We start from the raw sequence: 10,176 nt of genomic DNA, 5'->3' as shown, positions 1-10,176 counted from the left end.
ACAGCACTAAAAGTTGTTTTGAACAATTTTCAAATAAATCTTAAAATAAACTAGACAATATTTGAAAGAGGTAGGAAAAAGAATTAATTCATTTGGAGCTGCATTTAAAAAGATACAGACGGTCAAAGTTTGGTCAAAAATTTGATATTTAAATAAAAACAGAAAAGAAAACACTTTGAAATATACGTACACGTCGAAGGCGCATTTTGGAATTGCGCTTCCACTTATCCAGCGTGGATTGTGCCTGAGTCACTGACAGTGGGCCCACCTGGCCCACTAGTCAGGTTTGACTAGTCTACTCTCCCTCCTCTTTCTCTGCCCGAACGGCGGCGAGGCAACGGCGACCTACGCCGGCGAACGGCGGCTCCTCGTAGGGTCTAGATGGTCGGGATGGAACCGCAAGACCGGGGCGGTCCTTCCGGTGGTTGTTTTGTCTGCTGGGGTGGACGGAGCTGCCGGCGGCGAGCTCCGCGGCGGACGGAGGTCGTCGGAAAAAGTGAAATCTCGCCCGCGGCGAGTCCCGATCAAGATTGAGTAGGGGAACGGGCTCACGGGAGGATGAGGGGGTTCCTGGTGGAGAGAGTGGAGAGGGGGCGGTCCTGGTGGCGCCGGAATGGCCTAGTTAGTGACGGCGGCTGGAGTTGCCGGAGAGGAGGAAGACGACTCCCTCCTTTCGATTGACGGCTAATGGGGCACGAGCGGAATGGTGTGAGGCTTCCTGCGTGCGGGTTTGAGCTCGGGGGCCTCTTATATAGGCGATGGAGGTCGGGTTGTGGCGGCCGTGGATAAGCTTGCTGGCGACCGCCGTTCTGTAGCTAGGGCGACGTGGCGGCGACACACGCTAGAGGACGGAGCTGTGGATGAGCACGCACTGCTCCAGGAGGCAGGTGGCACACGCTGGTGGCTTGGACGGCGCCGACACGGCCGGGGCTGCCAGCGTCCGCCAGCTAGCCGCCACGGCCGTCCTGACGGTGGCGCTGTGGGGTGCCAGGTTGGTCGGGTGGTGTGGCGGTGCAGGGGAACATGGAGTGTTGGCTGGGACCGGTCACGGGCCGGATTGAATGCGGGCCGTGACGCGGCGGCTCGGGCGCTCGTGGGTGCCAAACGCACGGTCTGGGCACGCCCAGAGCACGCCCGTGATATGCTCGATGAAATGACTGGGCAGCCTAGAGGTCACGGTTGAAGCTGGCAAGGAACAGGACTAGTCTACGGTTAGCAAGGGACTAAAGGGACATGGTGGATTGGTCAGGGGTTCAAGTTTACTAAGTAAACTTGAAGTCATGCCAAATCTAGCTGTGCACTCAGGGTGTTTGACAAAATCCCAAAGGCACCTAGGTAGTTCTTGGAGTGGCTAAAATCTCCAGATCAGTGTCTCTGTGGATGTAAGAGAGGGTGGTGAAGTTGGTTTGCAAAAAGGAGAAACTTGCTAGTGCAAGTTTTGCAAAACCACACTTCTGGACAGGGAGTAGATGGCATCATTACATGGACAAAAAGTGTTCCAAAGAGGGCATGCTCCTGGACTTAGGGGTTTTGCAGGGTTGACTACAAGCATGAGAGAGCACAAGATCATTAGAGTAAGAAATAATAGGGTTGAAGTAGAAAACACAAGTCTGGTCCAGAATGAAAAAGAGGTTGGTGCACTCAAATCTTCCAAAGAACATCACTATGTTTTTACATAAAGTTGGATGGCATGCTACTACTGACATCCCATAATTTTGGTGGAGGCTCTAGTGAAATATTTAAATGGGTTGTAGTGCAAAAATGCCCACTGGACCAGAGAAGAAAAACATGTGTAACACTCAAAATAAGCAATAAAATAATTTTATTATTGCACAAAAGTGATCTGGGGGCATCACATGACATCTCCAAATTTTGGTTGGAAAAAAAGTTAAATTTATCAACAGGTTGCAGTACAAACAGAGCTCAAAATTTTAAAACAAGCCATTTTAATGATTAAAGCTCAGGGTGAAATAATTTAATAAATAAATCTACTGATTAAGAAATTGTTTTAATGAGATGGCATGGAAGTCCAAATTTTTTGGAAAGCTCCACTTGGGAAAGATGAAACTCATTAACATAAAAAGAAGAGTTTTCTTTCTGAAATCCACAGAAAGGTCCAGAGTGCAAAAATTTAAAACTCCTGGCAAGATTTTAACATCAAAACTTGGTTAAATTTTTGGGGTGTTACACACCTCCAAAAGCTTCTCGTGTGAAGCCATTGGCCACTGCACCTCCTGAAGTCAGTGTGCAGTCTGAAGATCAATCTCGTATCTCCAAGAAGACGGAGAAGAAAAGACAACTTGTCAGGCATACTGCTCAAGCTCTGACTCCTGCTGCTATTCTGCGTGAAGAACCCATTGATCTATCAAGTGATGAAGATCTTGCAGATGATGCTCTTGAGCAGCTGATAAAGAGCAAGGAAGAAGCAGAAATCTTCGACAACTTGCCTCTCTTTGATGTGGCCATCATCCACAATTTCATTGATGAGTGGCTCCACACCCCAAACATCAGCTTTGAAGATTTATAGCTTCCAATTGGCCTCAGCATCTCTTTCAATGGCGCCATTGCTTCTGAGCTAGCTCTCGCTCAGCGAATCGTTGAGCTCAAGAACAAGATTGATTATGAGAAGGCTCAATTTAAGAAGCATGTGGCCAAGCTAAGTGTTCAAGACGTCCGAAACTTCAAAGTCATGATGCATGAGCTTAAAGAAGCTTTTCTGAAGAAGCGCCAAGAAGCTCAAGGCTCTCGTGAGTGCATGAAGAGTTTGGCTGATAAGTGTGTGCTTGCCTACAATGAGGCTGAGAAGCGCAAGTCACTTGGCCGTCCTGGCATTGACCCCAGGATGGCAGCAAAGAAAAAGAAGAAGCTTCCTGCTAATCAGCCTGCGCCTTCAAGCCAAGAAGCTCCACGTATTATCTTCCCGAGTAGCATGACTGGCTCGAAGCCAAAGGTCACCACAACCGCTTCAGAACAGAAGAAGACGAGAGCTGTAGAGGCAAAAGCCAGAAAGAGGAAGAATACAGAAGCCTCTGATGCCACTCCCTCCAAGAAGAAGCGCAAGACCAAGAAGAATCAGGCTGCTCCCACAGAGCCCCTTTTTGTTGAACCCGTCTCAGTGATTCATCCTACATCTGCATCCCAAGAACTTCACATGACTGTTCATGAGCCTGCTTCCACAGAGGCTCCTGAAGCTGAAGATATTCCAGCAGCTGAACCCACCGCTGCTGAAGACATTGGTCATCATGACAATGTTGAAGATGATGAAGTTCTTCCTCAGATCGAATACAATGTGGTATCATCGCCTGTTCGTACGAATAGCAAACTCATCAGCATTGGTCGTCCTTTGATGCCAATTGCACAGGATGATTCATGGGCTGATCGCCCACAAGAACAAGACTCCCCCAACACTCCCCAACAACAAGTCACAACATCCGTACAAGCTGAAGAGGATGAGGGCCTGCCCACTCCATCTCCAAAAGCGTCGCCAGTACTTCAAAGGCTTCGCGAAGGACCAAGGCCTCAAGCTCCTCTTCCGAGCATTCCAGAAGGAGAAGTGCATCATCAACCTGTTGCACGTCAAGTGTTTTCAGAAGCCACTCCTGCTATGAATGTCTCTGCGTCTGAAGCACCTGCTGCTGAAGACAATCCGGCTGCATCAACCGATGAAGAACGTCAAGAAGAACGTGTCTCTACTCCCCCCATTCCTGAAGAAATAGTTCATGAAGTGAACGTGTCAATGACTGACCCTCCAGCTCCTCAAGTGGAGGTTGAAAATCCTGAAGCTGCCACAACCAACGCAAGTGAAGCCAATGACATTGTCATGGCTGAAGCTAATGTGGAGCTTGCAACAACCAGTGTGCCTGAAGCTAATGCGGCCACTGCCCCTGAAGCTAGTGAGGCTACTGCTTCTGAAGCACCTGTTGTGCAGCCTGAAGCCTCAGTTGCTGCCACTGCTCCTGTTCCGCCACCAAGGCCCTATACAATTGAGTAGACATATAACCACGGAGAGCTAATAACAGTCAGATGGCCCGTTCTGGTCCCTCCGCCTAATGTATCTGGTCCTCAATTTGACTATCATGTTGAGCATAGGCCTCAAGTCCAGAAGCCCAAGCCAAGACTGCCAAGGTTTCCTGGTACTGCCACCGCTGTCGGGTCCTTCAATGCAAATGGCTTCAAGAGCCACAACACATTCTTTGACAGCTCAAAGAACCCCTACACGAAGCCAAGAATTGCATCAGATCGGTTCTGGAGTCATCAGCAGCGAAGCTATTACTCCTGTGTTCTGTATGATCAAGGGCGCATCTTCCCGCATATGCGCCTCGACACTGAAGCCATTACTGGACTCCCCTGCTTAGAAGAAGCACTTGACTGCTTTCGTGATGCTGGGCTGCTCAGTTTTGTCACAGATAAAGAACACTGGAATGAAGAACTATTGCTTCAATTCTATGCCACACTGCACATTCATGGCTACAACAGAAATACGAATACTTGGGTTCTCGAGTGGATGACCGGAAACGTTCGTCATGAAGCTAAAGCTATGGATATCATCGAGCTTAGAGGCCTGTCCACTCCCGGGGAACTCTATGAACCTGGCTGTCAACATCATCGCAATGCCTTGGAAAGCATCTTTCATAGGCCTGAACCCAATATGAGTCAGATGCTGAGCATGATGAAGCCTTTGCCCCGTGACGCTGAATATCCAACAGAGTTCTTTGTTGAAGACCTTGAGTATCTGCCACGCACCATATATCACATCATCAGGCGGACTCTATGGCCTATCAAAGGACATTCATCAGCGGCAAAGCTTGAAGGAGCTATGAATACTTTGGTCTTCTACATTTTCAATGGCATCAGCTTCAATGCACAAGATTTGTTCATCAGACAACTTGCTGCCTCCGGCTCTGATCTCTTTGGTCTGAAGTTTTATGCTCCATGGGTCATGCGCCTCATAAGGCGACACTCTACTGTCAACTATCAACCTTCTGCTGCAATCATGTGATTTTTCTACCTGAGGTTGATATGTCAGTTGAAGCTATATATCCTGACCCAGCCAAGAAGCCTCTTTGTCTTCAGAATGCCGAGCACCAAAGCTTCACTCAACCCATTGAAGGTGTTCAAGCAGCTACACGAATCTATCCATTGGCTGGAAATACTCGTCTGCCTCATCGAGCACCTACTGAAGCCATTGAAAGCACCATTGCCCAAAGGCCTTGGAAGCGTTCTCGCGTTCTCAATGATCGAGAACTTCTTGTGGCCCTTCATCAGAAACAGGATAAACATCACTTTTGGCTCAAGAGACAGATGCAAAGCCTCTTGGTGGATGTCAACCGCATTCGCAACCTTGCCACCAAGAATGCCTTTGTTGCTCACGAAACTTGCCGGCGATGATGGAAGAGTTTGACCCTGCTTAGTGCTGAAGCAGATCTTCAAGACGATGGCTTCAATGAAAGATTTCAGTTTGACTCCACTCCTCCACGGAATGATGTCTTACGAAGAACTCCATCTCTTGAAGACTCTGAATATTCTTCCTCCGCGGCAACGGTAAATGCCAGAGTGATCAATGATGAAGATGATGCTACTTCACCACCTCCAACTACTACTCCGCGCATCGACACTGCACCAAGTTCATCTGCACCGCCACCCAACGACGACAACCCTACTGCTTCACCTACTCATCAAGAAGACGAGTAGATGCTCTATGTCTTCAAACCTTTTTGGTCATTACTGACAAAAGGGGGAGAAGCGTATGAGTTGATAGTCTTCAAGCGGGTTCAAATGGGCGGTTGCGTTATATTTTGCCTCGTGCTTACAACTCTTGCGTTTTGAAACATTTGGTTCTCTGAGTTGTAACACTTAAACTTGATGGTCGTCTGCTACTTATTTGCATTTCCATGTGCGATGATAACTTCCGCACTTAGATCATCCTGCAGACGTCCATTTGTCATTATGCATGTCATCCTATATGCTATATCATTTCATGCATGATGAATTATCTTCATAAGTTGAAGTGGATATCCACAAGTACAACCTGCCATGTGCATTTGCATTCCAAAAGCAAAATTATTTATATGCACATCTTCAGGGGGAGCCCTTGCTACTTATGAAGACAAATTCCTATCCTTTACAATTTCACATACTTTATCCCCGTTGAAAACTTCAACCAGTTTGTCATCAATCACCAAAAAGGGGGAGATTGTAAGTGCATCTAGTGCCACCCCTAGTTGGTTTTGAAGTATTGACGACAAAGTTGGTTGAGGGACTAATGCGTTTGTGAGAATTGCAGGATAACGCAGGTAGTGTCCCTCATTGATTCGATTTACCTACCGGAGATGACCCCTAAAAATGTATGAAGACATTGACGACAATGGTGGTATGAGAAGATATTCATATTGAAGACTATGACATGAGAAGACATTGCGTGAAGACTATGGAGCACGAAGACTGTGTGGTTTCGTTGTTTCCTTTTCTTCTTTGTTGAGTCATAGGAACCACCGTACTGTTAAGTGGGGTCCAAGTGAACTAAGTCAGAGTGACTGAAGTGATGCTCAACCCAAATCCTATGTCTTTGAGCGAAGACAATGAGAGCAAATCTTATCCAGAGTTGGATGAGTTAGCTTTGCTTGTAGCCCAAGTAAAGTTGCCGTGTGTGTTTGAAATCTGACCGTTGGAACACATGTCAATTCCTTAGTGACCCAGGGTCATTTCAGACAAATCAAGTCGGGTTGCCTAGTGGCTATAAATAGCCCACCCCCTACACCATAAATTGGTGGCTGCTCAGAGTTAGTATACGGCTTTTGTCGTTTGAGAGCAACCCACCTCGAAGCATTTGAGAGAGAGAAATCCTTGCGAGGACAAATCCCAAACACCCAGAGCCAAAGAGTGTTAGGCATCACTGAAGTCTTTCTGTTTGTGTGACCTGAAGACTTATTACACTTGAGGACTGTGTATCCTCCAGCCGGTTAGGCATCGCGTTCTGAGAATCCAAGAGTCATTGTGGATTGCCGGGTGAACGAAGTCTGTGAAGGTTTGGAAGTCTACCTTGAAGACTTACCAGAGTGATTGGGCGAGGACTAAGTGACCTTAGCTCAAGGGGAATAAGGTGAAGACACGGTCTTCTGAGTTGAATCTCAGCCTCCCTAACCAGACGTACAGTTGTCACAGCAACTGGAACTGGTCCAACAAATCCTGTGTCTTCAACAAGCAACTGGTTCTATCTCTTCCCTCTTTTACTTGAGTTTGTCTTCGTGAAGTCATTGCTTATCGTCTTATCTGATTGACTTCATTGCTTGACTACTATTGTTGATTGGCTTCATACTATCTTCCATCCTGATCCTACTACCTAGCTGCTATTAATCTTCGATCGTTAATGCTATTGCATATTTGACTATGGCTTGCTTGTTGTAGTTTATCTTCCGCTGCATATCAATTAGGTTGTTTCCATTGTTTGTCGTCGAAACTTCCATGTTTTGAGGACTTCCATAAAAATCGCCTATTCACCCCCCCCGCTAGTCGATAACTAGCACTTTCACTATTTGAAGGTAAGAAGTTCGGGTAGTAAGGGCTAGGTTTATATAGGGGCTATATTTTTGATAAACATATGGTCTTGCTCATTTCTCATCAAGGAATTGAGATTGGGTTGGACTTTGGAAGGGGGATTTAGTAAACTGACCTTGGCCAGCAAGCAGAAAAAGGACTGATGCCTTGGGGCGCGCTAGCGCGCATACTCTTCTTCTGCGAGACTCCACCCAAATCCACCACTTACTTGTTAGTTGGTGTTCCATTCTGTTATCTTAGACTATGCTGCCTTCTTCAATTCCATTCTTTGTCTCCCTAGTCGAAGTCTTCTTGCTGGCCCAACCCAACATGCATTTTAGAGTGTCATCCCAGGGCAATAGGCGCTCTGCCAGTCACGCATGATCGCCAGAGCCTTTCTTGGCTATGTAAATATAGCGACGGAATAAGTGCAAGATCCTCAACAAAATGGATTAAGGTGGGCTTTGGATTTTTCATAATTTTTTTCTATCTTTTCATCAAATTCTTGTTTGATTTGTCGCTATTATCATAATATCCCTCCTTATAGGGTTAATGCTATCAATAGTGAATCGATCATTCGTTATCCTTTTTTTAGAAGAGCTTTTTTGAATGGAAGAAAAGTAATGAAACCCGGGATGGCTACTGAATAACCTCCTTTGACTTTTTTATAATAAACCCTTTTACCTTTTTCTTCCTTCGCCAAATCTTCTTCAGTTCTATCCAAGCTCGGTTTTGTCTGAATCTTTGTGGAAGAAGAAGCGGTTCGCCAGCCGTTACATCCAGGGATCCCACATAATCATTAAACCTGGCGGCTGCTCGCTCTTTGATCAGTGATTCACCGTCCACTGGATCGATGAAGAATCTCTCAAAAATCCGCTTTTTGATCAGTGATTCACCAGCCACTACATCCTTGGATCCCACCTTATTCTCAAACATGGTGGCTCGCTTGATTGGCAGTCTTGTAAGCTCATCTTGCATACAAATTTTGGGGGTACCAGGGCCTACATCCACCAAGAACATTTTCTTCCCTTAAGCGTAAGCGTAAAACTGAAGATTGTGAGGCATTTCCACTACATAATAAGAAACTAGAATTAGATCTTGGAAATGATCGACTCCAATAGATGCTCATCATAAGCTTTTTTTCCTCCTATTCCTATTGATCAGAAGTATCCAGCAGCACCACGCCAGAGTGACTTCCTAAGAGCTACAGACGGGACAAAATCCGGCAGCCAGTTGCTGGCTCTGAATAACCAGCCCAGTAAGAAGCTAAATTCTTCCATAACATAACATAACGGGGCGGGGTTATGCGCGAGCCGAGTGACGTAGATGCACAAGAGTACTTCGTGCCACAACCATCTCTTTTTATAGGTTCTACGGACCGATACCTCCTGCTTCATATGGTAAAAAGGAGTCATAGATATGCCTGTAATTGGAAGGAAGACCGCCATAAAAATCTTTGTCATGTATCGTCTGTAGCGGAACTATGAATGGGAGCTAGCAATTCGGACCGTATTGAAAAGGTTCCTAAGACACATCATGGAAGAGTCAAAATATTCAGAAGCGAAGTCTGAGAATGAAGAAGGGGTAGAATTACTGAATGAACACGAGCTGTGGCTAATACCCGAGGCATAAAAGACGCATTTTCTATGGGATCCCGAAACCACCAGCCACCCCGACCTAATTCATGATGATCCCACCAACTTCCTGGCAAGATGCCTACGGTGAAAAACAACCGACATGTCAAGATCCAAATTCGAATTGGTTCCTGGTCCTGGTCAGAGACCATCATGTTTGCGCCGGCGGTCCAACAAAGAGGCGAAGTAGTGGTGTCTTTCTTTCCATTATGAACGACACACTTCGCCTGCTCCCTCCCCGTGTCCATTAGCGCTCCTGTCCAGAGCGAAGAGAAGGCGAAAAAGCACCGTCGAAGCTGCATGAGCAGGCTTCTATTGCTACGCAACAATAGAGTAGGCTCCCCACCCACAAAATGTTTGAATGATCGGGTAAAGAGCGAGCTTCTTATATGGGATCCAATACATCCAGCAGAGCGAAGCAGCGTTCCATTCTTTTCGGCGGCATCCTTCCGCATTGGCGGCGAGTGGAGTGCCACAATCCCATTCATCATTTTTGATCTACATAACCCAAAGCCCATAGCACTGGCGACATCTCTGGCATAAATGCAAGGAGGATGTATAGCTGATATAGGATCTTGTGGAACTGGATTTGATTCTGCAAGCGGTTCGGTACGAACAAAGAAATTTCGAACAAAAGGATCGGAATTCGCTGATAGGAAAGGAGAGAAAACAAAGCAATGCCAAGAGCTCCGTTAATCTGTTGTTCATCGATAGATGAAGCTCTCTCTTTTTCATCTCATGCCAGATAACAAAAGATTAGTCCTTTTTCCTTCTCGTGAACCACGGGAGCACCCAATGCCCAGAAGAGCAAAGCTCATTTTCAAAACAGTGTCAAGCGGCGCATTAAAAAGGGCTGGCCCATTAAAAGGATGCTTACTTTGCGAACAAAGTTCAGAATCAAGAAGGGTTCTCTGAACGAAGGGACTGTACAACTGGGGCGCATCCCAACTTTTTATTGGAGAGATAGAATGCAGTTCTTCACGAAGTTCGAGACAAAGGAAAAAAATCA

The 10,176-nt window shown here is 46.3% G+C and overlaps 1 pseudogene; it reads left to right on the top strand.

Moving 5' to 3' along the window:
• The first annotated feature begins 9,710 nt into the window (after positions 1 to 9,710).
• LOC119306891 lies at positions 9,711 to 9,916 on the top strand (annotated as a pseudogene).
• The last annotated feature ends 260 nt before the right edge of the window (positions 9,917 to 10,176 follow it).

The sequence above is a fragment of the Triticum dicoccoides genome, chromosome 5B (assembly GCF_002162155.2).
Source record: "Triticum dicoccoides isolate Atlit2015 ecotype Zavitan chromosome 5B, WEW_v2.0, whole genome shotgun sequence".
NCBI classification, from domain to species: Eukaryota; Viridiplantae; Streptophyta; class Magnoliopsida; order Poales; family Poaceae; genus Triticum; species Triticum dicoccoides.
This window is presented reverse-complemented; position numbering and strand designations above follow the sequence as displayed.